The sequence below is a fragment of the Adiantum capillus-veneris genome, chromosome 7 (genome assembly GCF_014529385.1).
Source record: "Adiantum capillus-veneris isolate H3 chromosome 7, ASM1452938v2, whole genome shotgun sequence".
In the NCBI taxonomy this organism is placed as follows: domain Eukaryota; kingdom Viridiplantae; phylum Streptophyta; class Polypodiopsida; order Polypodiales; family Pteridaceae; genus Adiantum; species Adiantum capillus-veneris.
In genome coordinates, this window is record NC_140937.1 from 52,840,672 (window position 1) to 52,859,942 (window position 19,271).

Here is a 19,271-nt window from a genome sequence, read left to right on the forward strand (position 1 = left end):
GAAGAGAAAAGACTCTCTAAGAGAGAGAGAGAACTGATGCTTTTGATTTTAAAAGCTTTTGGGGCTTTGCTTTTGGGCATCCCTTGTAACCTTTAAATTAGTGGTGAGGGCCTCACTTCTCAGAGCATCTGGACGCAGAGTCTGAGAGTGAAACCCTAACCGCTCTCTTGTACTTTGATGATTGATTAATACAAAAAGAAATACCGAAAGGGGCGCCAGTCTTTGGGGCCAATATCTCTAGGCACGGAACTCCGCCGGGCCAGTGCAAATCTATTGTGATCTGTGAATTGTTTTGAAGTGGTTATTTGGTGCTGTCGCGGTTGATTCTTGACTTGGAGTGTCCAAGTTTGTTACACCACTCTCTGACGAAACCAATCACCACTCACCTGAGGTAGTAAAACGACCTTTGAGAGGGTGTGGGTGTCTCGAACCAGAACGCGTATTGTAGGTATGCCTGCTGGCTTTGTAGCGATGGAAGGTTCCTTGCGAGGTGTCTCCAAGACAGTCCCAATTTCAGAGGCCATCCTGGAAAGTAAAGGGAGGTACTCTCTCGTCAGGGTGGGGAAGCAGATTGAGATGGGTAGGTCTGCCTCCTCGACAAGAGCATCAATAGTCGGGTCAAAGCCATGGCGCCACTGTCGAAAATGTGCTCTGACTGCTGGGATGGCCGAGGGGCTCATCGCAATGACCTTGACGCCATCTCGAATGTCTCAAACTCTATCTGATAGTAGCCACGCTCGAGAAAGTGAACGTCGATGATCTTTCCCACCTCTGCTATAGGCAAGCCTGGAGGAGATCACGCACCTCTCCTCTGCTAGGTCGGGTGCCGATGATCTTGCAGATGACAATTTGCGTGGAGGCGCTCCACCTCTTTTGCAAGGCTCGCTTACCCTGTCGGCAAGAGAACAAGTCGGATGGTGGGCTCTGTAGGGTTGTGCGAGGGGGTTTCGCGAGAGTCCCTCGCGGGCGGAGCATGAGCCTCCATCTGTGTTTGCTGTTGTGAAGGAAAGGGGTCGAGTGAAGATAAACCCCCTAAGAGAGCACCGGTGAGCAATGTCAAAGAGGCATCATTGCGCAGCAAGGTCATAGCGTAGTCTTCGGGGGAGGGGGAATGAAGGATGTAGGCAAAGAAGCGGGCGGACGAGCAGGGGGGCAGTATGGGGGGAAAGCAACAGAAGCTGCGCGCTGGTAAGGGAGGGGGCGGGATGAGGATAAAAGGGCAGCGGTGGGCGAGCTGGGGTTGCAGCGTGAAGGGAGAGGGAGGGGGAGGCGAGGGGGGGGGTAGGGCAACGCGAGGGGATGGAGAAGGGGTAGCGCAAGGGGGAGGGTGTGGGGCGGGAGATGCATAGCAACAGAGAGCAGCCTTCGTGTGTCTGATGATAAATCCAATGTGTGCCTAATCTCGAAGGTTCTAAGGAATTGTGCAGAGCTTATGGAAAAACAATGGGTTGAAAGCCCTTGTTTTCTTTGATCCAGAGCTTTTGAGAATTGCATCATCCTAACTTCCTCAAGCGGATGGACTTTGACTATGATTCACAAGGAGGAGAACATGAAGCCGAAGTAGCCATTGGGCAAACTGAGTGTAACAAACTTGGACACTCCAAGTCAAGAATCAACCGCGACAGCACCAAATAACCACTTCAAAACAATTCATAGATCACAATAGATTTGCACTGGCCCGGCGGAGTTCCGTGCCTAGAGATATTGGCCCCAAAGACTGGCGCCCCTTTCGGTATTCCTTTTTGTATTAATCAATCATCAAAGTACAAGAGAGCGGTTAGGGTTTCACTCTCAGACTCTGCGTCCAGATGCTCTGAGAAGTGAGGCCCTCACCACTAATTTAAAGGTTACAAGGGATGCCCAAAAGCAGAGCCCCAAAAGCTTTTAAAATCAAAAGCATCAGTTCTCTCTCTCTCTTAGAGAGTCTTTTCTCTTTTTTTTTAAAAAAAAAAAGCAAAAGCAAAATTCGCGTCGCTCATCATTTTCCAAAAAAAATAAAAAATAAATTTTTTTTTAATAATCCGCCTCCGCGATTTTCGGAATTTAGGGTTTTTGGCCAAAATTAGGGTTTGCAGGAATTTTAGGGTTTCTGGCAGAAATTAGGGTTTCTGCTGTCCGCCACGTCATCACTTTGTGACATACCCCCCTCTTGAAAGCATTGTAATCGACCGCGATTAAGTGGTTATTTGGTGCTGTCGCGGTTGATTCTTGACTTGGAGTGTCCAAGTTTGTTACACTGAGAAGGTGGTACCTCTCATCGGTGTTCTCCTAGTAACCATCCAAGGATACCATGGAAAAGCAAATTTCCACATCATGAAGTTGGGCAATTGCGACGCTCTCTTGGGCATGCCTTGGCACGACAAGAATGACGCGACACTCCAGATTCGAAACCGTGTGATCTCCTTGATATAGAAGGACAAGCCAGTCGTCCTCAAAGTTCGTCTGTTCAAACAAAATTTGAATGAATCTTGTGATTGCTTTACTATTTGAACTTTGTTTGAGAAAGTATTGTTTGGAATATGTCCGAAATGGATTGTATGTGTTTTAAACCTGTCGTGGTGCCGATTTGACAAATCCTTGATTCTGTTTTCAACGGTTTGTAACTTACTCCTGGGAGGAGTATTTCTGATTGTTGAATAACCTCTGAATGACTCAAATAGGGTGTCTAGGGAGTGTTTGGTTGTATGTTGGAAAACCTATGAACGAGCAGACCGGGTGTCTAGGGAGCGTTTAGTTATATGCTCGAAACCTCCAAGCAACAGCGGTTGTGATCTGGGGAACGTTTGGTTGTATCAGTCCTCTAAGCTGATGGCCCATACCTTTTTAGGTTATTTGCAAGAGAAGTAAGGAGGTAATCGTTGAGTAGCTTCATACCTAAAACTGCTGTCTGTCTGGGAGGAGTGGCGAGCGGCACTGTTTGTTGTGTCTTGTAACATGCGTATGTGAGCATTTGTGCTGCATTGTGGTGTGTCAACCACTAAATACTCCTAATTGGGTGAGATCGCCTGGGTATGTAATTTTAGTGCATCGAGACACTTGTTACAGATCAACGTGGTCTACATAAAATGTTGGGTGTAATGGCTAGTTTTGCTACACCAGAATGTCAAGAGCTCTGATATAGAATTAGAAAACTGAATGTCCATATTTTTGAACTAACTTGAGTTGTTTTGCAGACATAATGTAATCGCGGATGATTACTCTTCTTTCAAGCAGGGGGGATGTCACAAACTGCTAACGTGTCAAGCCACTGAAGACCCTGAGGGTTAGGGCTCTGTCACAGGACGGGCACCACGTACCGATAGAAAAGAACAGACTAAACAGACTTTTAGCACTTCAATAACAACTGAACTGAGAGAGAGACGACACGCGACACGGAGTGGCGGAATTCCACCCGAGAGAGTATTGGCCCCAGACCTTGACCCCCCTTTCGATATTTCTTTATATTGCATCAACACAGTACAAGCCAGTACTCCAAACTCTGCACCTTCTCTAGGAAGCATGCCAGAGAATGAGCACATATTTGAAGGCCCTTGGCTTGAAAAGCAGTTACAGTGAAAAGCCTTCAAAACTCAAAAGCTTATGGTCCAAAAGCAATGCCAGAAAGCTGCTAGCGTAAAATCCGGAGTTCCGTACAATTGCCATGTTAGCAGTCAATGCAAAACGCGGAAATCCATACAATTGTCACGTCATCAGTTCAGCGTAAAATCCGGAAATCCGTACAATCTGCCACGTCAGCAGGCCGGCGGAAATCTGCTGCTTTCTTCTTCTATTGCTTTTGCTTCTTCTAGGGTTTAAGGCTTAAGCCCCTCGGCCGGCATGTGTAAGTTGGGTCCATTCATCAAGGCTTTGACACGTCAGCAGTTTGTGACATCTCCCCTTCTTGAAAGAGAGTAATCGTCCGCGATTACAACATATGTGCAAAACAACTCAAGTTAGCTCAAAAAATTTCTAAACTTCCGAGGGTCATTTCGAGGGACATTCCGAGTGACAATTAGTTTTCTCTTTTTGTTAAGGAGTTAGATTCTCCTTTCGGCTCTTTTGATCAAGGAGTTGCCTTCTCCTTTCAACTCTTTTGATCAAGGAGTTGGCTTCTCCTTTCGTCCAGATTGGAACTCTTGATATTCCGGCGTAGTAAAATTAGCCATCACACCCAGACCACACTGATCTTCCACGAGTGTCTTGATGCACTAAAATTGCTTACCCACGCAATCTCATTCAATTAGGATATTCAGTGGTTGGCACATCACAATGCAACACAAATGCTTACATATGCATGTCATAAGACACAACAAACAGCACCGCTGAGCACTCCCTCGAGACAAACGGTGTGCAGTATGAAGCTACTCAACAACTACCTCGTCACTCCTCCCGTAAATAACCTAAAAAGGTCCGGGCCATAAGCTCAGAGGACTGTACAACCAAACACTCCCTAGGCCGCAGTCTGCGTCGCTTGGAGGTTCAAGCATACAATCAAAAGCTCCCTAGGCATCGGCTTGTGTCGTTCCGAGGTTTTCTAGCATACAACAAAACACTCCCCAGGCATCGGCCTACGTCGTTCCGAGGTTTTCAAACATATAACGAAACGCTTCTCAGGCATCGGCCTGCGTCGTTCCAAGGTTTTCATACATACAACGAAACGCTCCCCAAGCATCAACCTGCGTCGTTTCGAGGTTCAAACAATACCAAAACAGTATTTCTTACTTCTTCACCCAGGAGTACAATCACCAACCAATGAAACTAGTATTAAAACCAGAGTCAAACAATTCAAATCGGCACCAAGATAGGTTCAAAACAGATACCATCCATTTTAAACAAATTCCAAACAAGACCACCAAATAAGTTTTCAAACAAAACTTAAACCTAAAAAGAAATCTCGACATCAACCGAGCTCGAAAAGTCGACTGACTTTCCATCCTAAAACTTGCACCAAAAATTAGGGCTAGGTTCATTCCATAAGGTTGTAGCCGAGCATAGCATGGTCCATCAGCTCTTGGACAGACAGTGTTTTCTTTGGTGGCGATGGTAGTCCCAAGATAGCAATCGCACTGGACCTCCAAGGTCATTTGCTCGTGAAGAGACATCTACTGAGAGATGTTGAGAAATTTCAAGTTATAATCTGCTAGGGTTTCTGTGGCAAGCATTTCAGCATACCCCACTCTGCCAGAAGTTGCACTCCGAAGGAAGATGTCAGAAACCATATTACTTCAAGCAAAAATTTTCTTGGAAGCTTGCCAAGTCCTTGGAACTATGCGGCTTGGTAGCTATAGACATCAACATCTGCATGGCATTGCTTTTGAGAAAAACAATGACTCGAAACAAATCTTGTATCCTTATCTTGCAAGTGATCTTTTTGGGTTATGCCCTGTAAGACATGAACGGTGAAGACGGGAGCGCGTCCGATGCACGATGTAGTAAGGGTGGGAGTGGTTAGTGTGTCCGAGGTCGGAGCACGAAGCTAAGATTTCCAATGAACTTTGGAAGTGCGATCTTGCTCTGTCTGCTCTTTGGTAGGACCGGTATGCTTTCAAAAAAGCACACGCCTGATGCTGTCACAAAGTGATGACGTGGCGGACAGCAGAAACCTAAAATTCCAGCAAACCCTAATTTCTGCCAGAAACCCTAATTTCCGGAAATCGCAGAGGCTGAAATTTTTTTTTTTTGAAAATGATGAGCGACTCGAATTTTGCTTTTTTTTTTATAAAAAAAGAGAAAAGACTCTCTAAGAGAGAGAGAGAACGGATGCTTTTTATTTTAAAAGCTTTTGGGGTTCTGCTTTTGGGCATCCCTTGTATCTTTAAATAAGTGGTGAGGGCTTCACTTCTCAGAGTATCTGGACGCAGAGTCTGAGAGTGAAACCCTAACCGCTCTCTTGTACTTTGATGATTGATTAATACAAAAAGAAATACCGAAAGGGGCGCCAGTCTTTGGGGCCAATATCTCTAGGCACGGAACTCCGCCGTGCCAGTGCAAATCTATTGTGATATGTGAATTGTTTTGAAGTAGTTATTTGGTGCTGTCGCGATTGATTTTTGACTTGGAGTGTCCAAGTCTGTTACAGTGGTATCAGAGCACGACCGATTTCTCTTCTACGAGAAATCCGATCCCCGATTTTTTTTTTCGGTGGCACCTATGGCTTCAGGCAATGATCAGTCGACTCCCTCTGCATGTGGAGATGCGGGCTGGGATCACAACGAAGATTCAGACAGAGAGTATGGCCCGCCTAGGCCTACTCAGGCGGAGCAGCAAGAGATGGAGCGTCGTCAATTGATTGGCGATGCAACAAAGATGATGCTCAATTTTGCCAAGGACCCGAAGATGGCAAAATATATGAACCAGACCTCTTTGGAAGAGGTATAGATGGAGTGGCAAAGAACCACAACACCACTCCCGAAACCCGCTCTCAAGAAACCTTCTGCCTCCAAGAAAATATACGGGGAAGGAGCTGGAGAACGTGGTTGATGCACGGATTGCTCAGCTTTTTGACGCGCAAAAGAAAGCCAAAAAGCACGGCAAAAAGCAAAAGAAAGGCACTGACTTCCCGGGATATTTGGGTCGTCGGTCGACATTTGACAAGGCAAAGAAACAGAAGAAGCGTGTTCGATTTGAAGGAGTACCCAGTTCTTCTTCTTCTTCTTCTGACAGTTCTTCTAGCTCTTCAGATTCGAGCGAAGCAGACAGAAAAGGTAAAAAGCGAAGCAAGAAACAAAGCTTCGGAAAGGGCAAGAAGAAGGCTACATCTCGCCCAGAGATCGACAGTTCTACCGAGGACTTGTCTATAGATAGCTCAGATTCTGATCATGGAAACTTTTATGCGAACAAGAAGAATTTTTACAAAGCCAACCAGTATGACTTTCTCGAAGATGAAAGCAAGAAAGTCCGAGAGTTTAAGGAAGGTGGCCACTCGATCAAGTTTGATACTTTTCAGGATACTCAGATGCTTCGAAGGCTTTGTCTTTTATACAGCAGTTTGACATCGCTTTCGCGAGAGGACGCTATTCAGAGCACTCCAAGATTCAGAGAGCTACCTCTTACCTTAAGGGGAATGCTTGTACTTGGTGGTCCACGCTTCTTTTAAACAAGAGTGCGCCAGTTAAATGGCTGAAATTTGAAAAGCTTTTTATTTCTTCTTGGTTGACGCAAGAATATGAACTAGATGTACGAGCTGCTTGGAACCATCTTCGGATGACCAAGAAAGATACAATCAATGCTTATTGTGAAAGATCCTGGAGCTCTTTTCTACCCGCCTCTTCATTCAAGAAGATCTTGTTCAGAGAACAGATTGAACGGTTTACTTTGGGTCTACCTACAGAGATCCGAGATCATTGCTTGGAATAGAAGTCAGCTTCTATTTAGGAGTTGATGAGTCATGCGAAGCGGGGCTTTGCCATTCACTCTCGCAGTTTGACCTACCCCACAGATGAGGCCATGACACAACGAGCCGAACAGATTTCTGGGAATGAAAGTAGAAAGAAAAAGAGCAACCCAGAGAAAAATGATGCACGACCCAAGCTTACTCTTGAGGAGAGAGCTCGCTTCATCAAAGAGGGAAAGTGCTTTGGATGCGGGGAACATGGACATATTCCGCGAAGTGCCCTAAAAAGGCACAGAGAGAACAGAATGACAAAGACGACTACAGATCTGAGAGTTCGAGAGCAGCTGAGGAATGTGGCAGAAAAGGCAAATAGAAAAGCAGAACTGGTACCACGTGGCGTGGGACCTGCACCGAATCTAATGAATGAAAGTACAAACTTTGCCGCTTTTGGGGCAAAGTGAAGGATCAGGAAGCTCTTTTGAAGGAGCCAAGGCCAACTTCTTTTCACTTGGAATTGGCGGCTTGATTTGGAATTACGCCCGACAGACTGACGCCACAGGCGGAGGTAGTTCGACTGGCACTGGGATGGGATGTTGCCATTACACCGAGCATAATGACAGGGATGTTCAGGGCACGCGAGTGACATTCTACTCAAGATCTCTTGGTACGACAAGAACTATGCTGTGGTTGACTACCGGGCCGAGAAAGCGACTTTGATAAATGAAGGGCTTAGAGATTGTACTTGATGAACTTCAGTTTCTTACTCATTCTTTTGGGAGAGAACTGAACGATGGATAAAGGTTGAATATGTTTTGACTTGATCAAAAGAACGCCAGGATTTTTCTCCACGCTCATGTCGATTGCTTTTCAAAGGGCCTGAAGATCAAACCATTGATCTTATACCTGGAAGCACGCCACCGATCGGCCACCTTACCGTGTGTGCCGAGTACAGAATGAAAAGATTATGAACCCAGTGAAAGACCTCTTGGAAAAGGGTCTTGTCCAGCCTAGTACTTCACCGCATTGCTCTCCAGTGTTGTTGGTTTTGAAGAAAGACGAATCTTGGAGAATGTGCATCGATTATAGCACTCTCAACGTAATCACCATCAAGAACAGATTTCCGATACCTAGGATCGATGATATACTCGACAGGTTACAGGGATCCTCGTGCTTTAGCAGGATTGACTTGAAGAGTGGATATCATCAGATTAGGATAGCGCCAATAGATGTCTACAAGACAGCTTTTCGGACGACTTTTGGGTTATTTGAGTTTTGGTGATACCTTTTGGCTTAACCAATGCTCCCGCGACATTTAACCGGATGATGGACAGGATTTTTCGAGAGTACAGGCTATTTGTTGGCACTTTCTTTGACGACATCATTGTTTTCTCCAAGAATGAGGCAGAATACAGAGATCATCTGCTTCAAGTCTTTCAGGCATTACGAGATCACACGTTAGTGGTTAATGCAAAGAAAAGTGAATTTTTCCTACCAGAGATACACTTTTTGGGACACATTGTGTCAGCAGCAGGAGTGCAAATGGACCCGGCCAAGATAGAGACTATCCGTGATTGGCCCGATTTGAGGAATATCCATGAAGTTAGAAGCTTCTTGGGACTGTGTTCGTACTATAGGCGGTTCATTCGAAAGTTTGTAGAGGTTGCTTCCCCTTTGCATACCTTGACACAGAAAGGAGTACCTTTTTCATGGGGACCCACAAAGGTGACTGCCTTTTGGACATTGAAAGAGAAATTGACTACGGGACCTATTTTGACTTTGCCGGACTTGCAGAAGTCATTTGAAGTATATTGTGATGCTTGTGGTCGTAGTCTGGGTGCGGTCTTGATGCAAGAAGGCCATGTCATAGCTTACGAGAGCCGTTTGTTCTCTAGGCCGGAGATGACAACATAGATCTATGAGAAAGAGCTTTTGGCGGTTATCCATGCTCTTACTCAGTGGCGGCATTACCTACTCGGATCGGATTTTACTGTCTTTACAGACCATCAGAGTTTGCGCTACTTCTTGTCACAGAGGCAGCTTCGGAAAAGCAGATGCGGTGGACGAACATCTTGTCACAGTTCCGCTTCCAGATTGTCCATGTGCAGGGACAAAAGAATGTGGTGGCAGATGCTTTGTCTCGAAAATCGTTGGTTTTGGCTATTTCCGCGATACATCATAGGAGCTTCGAGGACATGGTCGATCATATGCCACAGATACAGATTTTGCAGATATTTTTCACACGGATACGGGATGGGGAGAAAGTAGCGGGATACTCCCTTCGGGAAGGCTACTTGATGAGAAAGACTATGTTGTGCGTTACACAGCCGTTGAGGGATAAGGTATGACTGAATGCCACTGTCCACCTTTTACGGGTCACCGCGGCATTGCTACCACCATGAAGGGGGTAGAGAGATACTTCTTTGGGCCGAGACTCAAAAAGGATGTGGAAGAGTTTGTGCGCAGTTGCTTGGTATTCCAGAAGGTCAAGTTTGACAGGCATAAGGCACAGGGATTGTTACAGCCTTTACCCATACCCACCCACCCCTGGGAAAGTATTGCAATGGATTTCATTTTAGATCTCCCGAGAACACAGAATGATCACGATGATTTTCCGATTACATGGCACGTTTGCGACGATTGTCTCTGATAGAGACCCCAGATTTATGAGTTTGTTTTGGAAGGCAATTTGGGAGAACATTGGCATGCGGTTGCAGTTCTCGTCATCGTTCCACTTGCAGACTGGCGGGCAATTTGAGATTGCCAATTCAGTGGTTTTAGATTTATTCAAGTCTTGTATCTCGGAACAGAAGACTCAATGGGAAAAGAGCTTACCTTTGGTGGAATTTGCCTACAATAACACGATACACTCTTCGACGTGGAAGACGCCATGTGAGATTGTTGAAAGTGCTGCGAAGGTTCCATCCTTCCTGAGCACGAAAGATTAGATATTTGAAGCGGATGAATATTCGCGAGATTTGGATACGGCTTTTGCCAAGGTTCGTGAGACTTTGCAGGAGTCTCAAGAACGACAGAAAAAGGCAGCGGATCGCCATCGTCGCGACTTGAAACTGAAGGAGGATGATTGGGTGCTCTTACTTTTGAGAAGGCACGCCTACGAAAGAAAAAGGGAAAGGAGAGGCTTTTTCCAAAGCTTAGTATGAGATACTACGGACCTTTCCAGATCATTGACAAGATAAATGATGTCTCCTTCTGATTGAAACTGCCAGATACTTGGAGGATGCATAATGCATTGCATGTGAGTCTCTTGAACCCTGTTAAGGGTGATGTGCCTGATGATGGGGAGCCTGATGAGCAACCCGAATTGGAAGAAAACGAGGAGATCCTTGTTCCTGAATAGATTTTGGCACATAACGATACGAAGAAAGGTAAAGTCCTAAGGCGGTTCTTGGTTTAGTTCAAGAACTTTCTTGCATTTGATGTGAAGTGGATGGAGGAGGAGGACCGAGCAGATACTCCTCGGATTGTGAAACTTTACCTCGATGTTTTGGTTTAGCATAGTCTACTCCAAACGGAACCCAGAAACTCAGCTTGGCCGAAGATCTGGTGCAGTGGGATGCACAAGAGGGGAGTTACTCCGCTCCTTTGTCAACAGATGCCTCGATTTTGATACTAAAGTCACTGACGTCTCTTTGAGCTTCAGGGATACTGAGAACTGACAGTATTCTGCTAGATGACTTCATGAAATGGAATTCCTGATTATGATACTGATTTGTTCTTGACTTCTTGTGAGTGCAGGAACTGATAGACAAAATACAGACAAAATGATTGCAGCATTTTGGTCTACTTGATCTCGAATAGACATGTTGCAATAGGGGTTAGTCAATCGGACATCGATGAGGTCCCGATTGGACCTAGATGTGATTGCTAGCTACATTGCCAATAAATCATGGTCTAAGATCCGAATGAATGTTGAATGTCGTGTGATGTCCTGTGATGTCTGTGATGTGACTGTCGATTTTGTACATGTGCTAGATGTGCGTTCCTAGTACGTAGGTACTAACAGTCAGTGTCTGCTAAGACGGTATATGGCTTTTGTCGGTTTTGCAGGCGTAATCGCGGTCGATTACAATGCTTTCAAGAGGGGGCTATGTCCCAAAGTGATGGCGTGGCGGATAGCAGAAACCCTAAAATTCCTGCAAACCCTAATTTTTGCCAGAAACCCTAATTTTCGAAAATCGCGGAGGCTGAATTTTTATTTTTTGAAAATGATGGGTGACGCGAATTTTGCTTTAAAAAAAAAAAAAGAGAAAAGACTCTAAGAGAGAGAGAGAGAACTGATGCTTTTTATTTTAAAAGCTTTTGGGCTCTGCTTTTGGGCATCCCTTGTATCTTTAAATAAGTGGTGAGGGCTTCACTTCTCAGAGCATCTGGACGCAGAGTTTGAGAGTGAAACCCTAACCGCTCTCTTGTACTTTGATGATTGATTAATACAAAAAGAAATACCGAAAGGGGCGCCAGTCTTTGGGGCCAATATCTCTAGGCACGGAACTCCGCCGGGCCAGTGCAAATCTATTGTGATATGTGGATTTTGAAGTAGTTATTTGGTGCTGTCGCGATTGATTTTTGACTTGGAGTGTCCAAGTCTGTTACAGATGCTTTGATACCACTATCACAGGACGGGCACCATGTACCGATAGAAAAGAACAGACTGAACAGACTTTTAGCACTTCAATAACAATTGAACTGAGAGAGAGTTGACACGTGACACGGAGTGGTGGAATTCCACTCTAGAGAGTATTGGCCCCAAACCTTCGCGCCCCTTTCGGTATTTCTTTATATTGCATCAACACAATACAAGCTGGTACTCTAGACTCTGCAGCTTCTCTAGGAAGCATGCTAGAGAATGAGCCTTAGCACATATTTAAAGGCCCTTGGCTTGAAAAGCAGTTACAGTGAAAAGCCTTCAAAACTCAAAACTCAAAAGCTTCTGGTCCAAAAGCAATGCGAAAAAGCTTCCAGCGTAAAATCCGGAATTCCGTACAGTTGCCACATCAGCAATTAGTGCAAAACGCGAAAATCCGTACAGTTTCCACGTCATCAGTTCAACATGAAATCCGGAAATCCGTACAATCTGCCACATCAGCAGGCCGGCGGAAATGAGTTGCTTTCTTCTTTTGATGCTTCTGCTTCTTCTAGGGTCTAGGCCCCTCGGCGGGCATGTGTAAGTTGGCTCCATTCTACAGGGCTTTGACACGTCAGCAGTTTGTGATAGGCTCCCTGAGCCTAACCCTAGCCAACTTGCAGATTGCGGTTGAGGGGCCTAAACCCTAGCAGAAATAAAAGAAGAAGAAGTCTTTACTAACTTGCTGATCCTTGCCGAGTGGTCTAGTCTTTAAAGAAGGGATTAGGATTAAAACCCTAACCCCTAGCTAGATTATGGGACCTCGTCCGATGAGGCCTAAAAATTAAGCACCCACCCAGACACACACCAGACATTGCTTAAAAATTGCTAATGTGGCTGTTGTATGGACATCTGTAACAAACTTGGTCACCCCAAGTCTGAAATCTGTCGTGACACAAGAGAGAGAGATTTACTTAAAACACTTCACAAAATTCAATCACCTTTCAGTTGAGTCGACACGGCTCGGCGTAGTTCTGTGCCAAAAGAGATTGGCCCCAAAGATTGGCGCCCCTTTCGTTTTTTTTTTTTTGTATTAACAATTGAGCAAGTACAATTGCCCTAGCTCTCCTCTGCTTACCGGCTGGTCAGCTATGAATGAGCAAGAGGGAGAGCCTAGGGTCTTATCTAAAGGCCCTTCCCCTTGAAAAGCAGTTTACATGAAAAGCTTGAGTTCCAAAAGCATCTAGTGCCAAAAACTAGCGCCCAAAGCGGCCGGCACAATCCCCGGAATTCCATACACCTGCCACGCTAGCAGCGCATAGCACGGACATCCATACAACCAGCCACGTCAACAGTCCATACGCATTATTTTTTACAGTCCATACGCATTATTTTTTTGAATGCCTAGCGTCTCTTTGGCTTGTCGGCAGTTGTCCATAAGTTTGGGATTACTTATTAGGTGTCCCCTTTGGCCCCTCGGTAGTTGTCCATTAGTTGGTCATGCCACGTCATCAGTTTGCGACAACATCCCACAAATCACGTTGACATGCCGACTTGGCAGTGTACGGGTGCCGGTAAATTGTGCTGACAAGCTGCTGACGTGGTAGGTGTACGGATATCCCTATTTTGCGATGGCTGTTTTTCAGTGCCAGCTTTTGAACCAGATGCTTTTGAGCTTGATACTTTTCATGTAAACTGCTTTCCGTGGCCCAATGGCCTATAAATATGTGCCTAGGTGCAGAGGAGTGCCGCCGGCATTGTAACGTGTTCAAATCATATAAGGAAATACCGAAAGGGGCGTCAGGGTTTGGGGCCAATGCTCTCTTGGGGTGGAACTTGTGTTCCGTAGTTTCAAAATGATAGCAGATAGTCTTATCTAACGTCCATTGTGTAATTTATAGTTTTTGGAGTTTGTTCTTGTATTTAATAGTTAGGGTCAGTTGAAGCTTTGTATCTGTTGTTCAATTTGAATTGTTTAGTGATGGGATGTCTCAAGTGGTCTAGGGTATCGTCCAATTGTAGGAGAGCCTCAAACTTTATATTTTATGGCAGTCTTGGTTTGGAGTTTTAACATTTGTCAATTGATACTTCTGAATCTACCACAAATCTCCTGAAGTATTCTAGATTGTAAGTTTTTAACCAAAAAATCATATGAATTTTATGTATCTAATAACTCAAACCATTCAATCCTACGTACATTCTGTACTGAACACTGCGTACCTTTTCACCTTGTTCTTGATTTCGGAGAGCCTTGACATTGCCATTCAAAAGCTTCTTGTTGTGAACTTGTCCTCCAACTTGGCTATGTCGGATGCTTTGGAGGCCATGTTGTCACGTTCTCTGAGCGGTGAGTCAAGTGTTGTGTGAGGTTAGGTTAGTTTTTGTGGGAGAGGGGGAGTGGATGTCCCATGGAAGGTTTGTGTAGCCATGTGTATGTGAACGTGTGCGCATATTTGTTGATGAGAGAGAGAGAGAGAGAGAGAGAGAGAGAGAGAGAGAGATGTCTTTGCAGAGTGGGATGATGAAGAGGAGGGAAAAGATGCTTTACAACAATGGGAGGATGATTGGGATGACGATGATGTGAATGATGATTTCTCACAGCAGTTGCGAAAGGAGCTCGAGAAATGATCTGATAGCTAGTTGTTAGCCGTTTTTCTCGATGGAAGGATTGAGTTTATTGAGTAGGATCGTATACTCTCTTGAAGCATCTATGCGATGTGGGTAAAATCTCCTTGGCCTGATGAAAGCAAAACTACAAATATGTATGACTGATTACTTATTGTAGCAGCTGCTTACCTTTTACATGTTTTATGTGCCAAATTATTTTTGTGGCTCAGATTGCCAGAAACTCGTATTGAGGTACAATTGAATTGAAATGTGAAAGATGCCACTTAGGTCTTTACACACCTACACATCCACCTTAACTACCAGGTTACGACCTTGGTGGCTCTGCACGAAACTCATCGTTTCTAATGCCAAGGAGGATCCGAAATTTTTGGCGAGGGGACAAGCATCCTGTACATTAGTTGGAGGCATGGAATGTAGAGCTTTTGTGCATGCATCACACATGGTTAAATAATATTCAAAAGTAGGATTTTTTGCTGAGAGAGTGGCTGCTGTGTGGTAATGCATAGTAAAAAATACTGCCTTTGCGTCTTGAATCACTCTTTAAATGTAATTGTTGTGGTCGAACAAGAGTTAAAGTAGCCTAAATATGTTTTGTATTCTTTGGAGGTTACTAGTCTCATATTGCTGGAGAAAGGAAGATTTGATGTTATTGGTGGTAGTAGTCATTGTGATGGCTAGAGACCAGACCCAACACAATTTGTAATGTTTTGCTTTCCTGTGAAGGCCGGCCATCATGGAAAGTGTGGTTTCCCCTTTCTTGTCCCTTTTTACATCAGTATCCACTTATTGCGAGGGATGCACTGTGACGGTACAGGGCTTGCCAAAACATTTTTTCAAACCAAATAAAAGACACTTGAAATCACCTGGTTTTTAGGCCAAAATTCGAAGAGTTACCGGATCTAACACAAATGGCCCTTTCCTTGATTGATTCTCAATGCACTCGATGATTATAGATGTTATTGATTAGTAAAGAGCGCAAAATGTAGTGAAGAGCTGCTTACCAATATAAATGAGTGGTGTAGGTATTGACAATATTTTTGCCTAGGCTTGGCAATGGCTGCGATCACAACATTCTGAGGAGCTATATACATATGAAGAACACTGTATAGGCCATCGCCATAAACAGGCGGGAAGATGATAGCATTTCTTACAGACATGCAAAAGCTACAAGGTGTTGGTGTGGAGCATCTAGAGCCCTTCATCCACTTGCAATGTTGTCCTCAACATTAAATCAACAAGGTGCTCCCATTGTGCAACAACAGAAAGACCATATAAAGGCACTCACCTGCATTCCAATGCTATCTATGGCATTGTGTAACTATGCAACCTCAGGCTAGGATTTTAATGCCAATCACAACCATGTACATAGCATACCCTTTAAGTATGTAGGTCATTGCTTTAGTTGACAAGTCTCGAACATGAAAAACAAGGGTCATCCTCCCACTTTACCATTCTTAAATTATTAATCTAATTTAAGTCCCACCTATAAAAGCAGATTGCACACAAAGTTATATAAAATCTCATGAATAAAGATGTTGATTGAGGGATGGTTGATATAAGTAAATCACCATGTCATAACCTATTGGCATATAAAAAGCATCACGTAGGTAATTCTAAAAGAATTGATGTGAGCAAAATGTATGGAATGTAATGTTAAGCCATTACATACAAAGAGCATCAAGTAGGTCATTCTTGGATTACATAAATCTGATTCAAATCCTCCTTTCTTAAGCTAGGAGATTGTGCCCGAGCTTATAGAATTTATAAAGTTTGAAGTTGTGGCAAGCAAGCCAAACTCGTAACAAGTTTCTTAAGGGTTTCCCATGCCTCTATAAGCGTCTCTTTTAATATTGACAAACACAAGCAACTTGTTAGGTGTGAGATTTTGTTGCACCTTCTGTATGTAAACACTTTCCACCTATGTGGAAGTATTTGTAGACTAAGCCATTGCGTGTGAGCTTCCTCTTGCATGTAGACAAGCCATGTAGACATACCCTTTGAATTGTGCATGGCATCCACATGCATGCCTTATGTGTTAAGAGGCTACCTTTGCCTGCTCTCTCTCAGGACATGTAGGCATCCCGAGCCCTCATCGTTATTTGCAAAGCGGCCACCGCCTTTTAGTTCAAACAATGCACTTGACTGTGCCACCCTCCAGCAAACTGTTGCGTCTCGATCTTCTTTGGACCCTAATCACATGTGAAGCCCACGACTCATTGATTGCTGTCAAAAGCTATTTTTGGCTTACTGAATTCCAAATTCAAAGATATTTGAAAAGTCTCCAATTCTCTAGCTCTCATTCCTTCACTCATAGGCCTTGGTGGTTCTCCCTTCCACAGCCCCCTTTGGTACTTGAGTCCTAGAGCTATGCCAAAGTCTCCAAGGCATTCATATAAGAAATGCCTTAGCCCTCCTTCCCACTGCCACCCACAAAATTTCCACCATAAGTTTTGAGCTTACATATATAAACACACTATTCAAACTAATCAAATCTTGTCTTCTCCCAACATCTTTCATAAATATTCTAAACATCGAGAAAATACGATAAGCATTAAGAAACCGAGTCATCAAAGAGTGTTGCAACTTTTGTAAGATCTACAACCCATTATGTATGTCAAATTTATCACATATGATGATAACTTCATCTTGATGTAAGCTGCATTATCAAAGACTAGACACTACCATTTCAATCGAGTAAGACCTTTCTCAGACTTCACAGGGGTGCACCATCATGACAGAGATAAAAATCTCGACAAATTAAATGGTCAAGGTTTTCACACATGGCAGGCAAAAACCAAGGGTTGTTTAATGCAAAAACAAGTATGGTCAATTGTAAAGCCACTACTTGAGGAGAAAGAGTAGAAACTAGGCAAAATCTCGCACAATTTGCAGCTAAAGACAAACAAGCTCTTGGCATCTTGCTTGCTTCACTCAGGGAAAACTTTGTGCACTATCTTGGTGATCCAACCACTACACATGAGGCATGGATTACTATAGAGAGACATTTCGAGCTATTGCCAAGCATTCCAAGATTGCTTAAAAAATACAACTCTTTGGACTGTTCATGGAGCTCGAAGAGAATAGTTTTTCTCTCGTCAACAACAGGCTCAAAAGCATTTGCACATAACTCACCCATGTCAAAAGACCAATAGAAAATGAAGATCAAGTTGATGTGCTTTTAAAGGTTGTTCTTGATGCAGATTTTGGGCAAATTGTGACAGTGTAAAAGGAAAAGACCCCATGCCTAAAATTGCAAATGTCATCAATTCTCTTCAAGAGCATGAAAAGAAGCCTACAACCAAAAACACTCGAGGAGCTCTAATTGTCGCCAAAAACCGCTACAAGAGAAGCATTAAAAAGAATTTATAATGCACACATCGTGGACGGACAAGTCATCTTTCAAAGGAATTCTATGAATTGAATCCTTCATCATTTGTGGTAAGAATATGATGCTACAAAGAATTGTAGGTTTAAAGATTATAAACCACAACAAGTCAACCATAAAAACATTTCAAAGATAAAAGAAAATAAAAAATCAATCTTGGTATTGAAAACTCTGAAGATAAATACAAGCCTATGGGCTATATCTACAATAGTGATGATATTTTGTACAACATCAAAGCACTTTGTATACCAACTCTCATTAGTAGGGAAGCGTGTGTGTAGAGCCTTGTCTATGGGCAACTTGTCTGCTTACCCTTGTGTTTAAAAGGAGGAAATTATGATTGTGGCCCTCACCCTAGTGTGTTTTGAGGGGAGGATTATGTAAGTTGCACAAAATCCACAAGGGAAGGTTTTTTGAGTGTGAGATTTTGTTGCACCTTATGTATGTGAACACCCTCCACCTATGTGGAAACATTTGTAGACAACCATTGTGTGTGAACTTTCACTTATATGCAGACAAGCCATGTGTGAAGCATACTCCTTGTTTATGCATGGGCACCCACATGCATGCCTTATGTGTCAAAATGATTCTTCTTTGTATATGCCTAACAAGTCTATTTTTGTACCCATATTGTAAATGAGGTATACAAGAGCTACATGTGTGAATGTGATACGCCTCCATGTGAGAACATTTCAGCCAAGAAAAGTGATGAGGATGTATGGTATAGTGAGGTGAATGTGTGTAGTACAATGATCATAGTAGATGTGACCATTGGGGAGAGAGTTCACAAGGGAGTAAGAAGTGTCAGACCACCAACAACATTCCCTGTGAAAACGATGGAGATACTAGTCGAAGGATTAAGGTAAACTAGCTAGAGGGCTATTTCCTTTGTAAAAAAATAATGACATCACTTGAGAACTATGTTATGGTGTGGCCTCTTACCTAGAGATAGATAGGTCTTTGTTGACATCATGGGATCCATAAATGGGAATACATTGTGCACTATCACATGTGTATGCATGGCTTTCTTGATGGTCTTTGACAAGTAGGGTGATTATGTGACTAAAGGGAGCTATCATCTTGGGCACAATCCTAACGCCCAAACACATGTACATTTTTGTGTAGTGTGCTCAAGGTGGCATGGTTTTGACATGGCTCACGCACTTGAACTATGTACACTTTCCATTTTGGGCATTCAAGGGATCAAACAAGTGAAGTTTTTTGCACATGCACATACCTTTGAGACCCTACTTTCAAGTGTTCGGGCCTTCTCTTCTTCCTAGGTTACTCTTGTTATCCCCCTAATTCTCTCCACAACGCTTGTTCTTTCTTAGTGGACTTATCCATTCTTTGTTGTCCTTTTT

General features: G+C 43.7%; 1 long non-coding RNA gene across 1 annotated transcript in view; it reads left to right on the top strand.

Annotated features, from left to right (window-relative positions):
- The window catches only part of LOC147453857 (uncharacterized), a 46,887-nt gene extending 32,157 nt beyond the window's left edge, over window positions 1–14,730 (top strand). The window contains exon 2 of the long non-coding RNA XR_015188568.1: window positions 14,407–14,730. This is a non-coding gene — a long non-coding RNA (uncharacterized LOC147453857). The remainder of the gene's footprint in view (window positions 1–14,406) is intronic.
- Window positions 14,731–19,271: the final 4,541 nt, after the last annotated feature.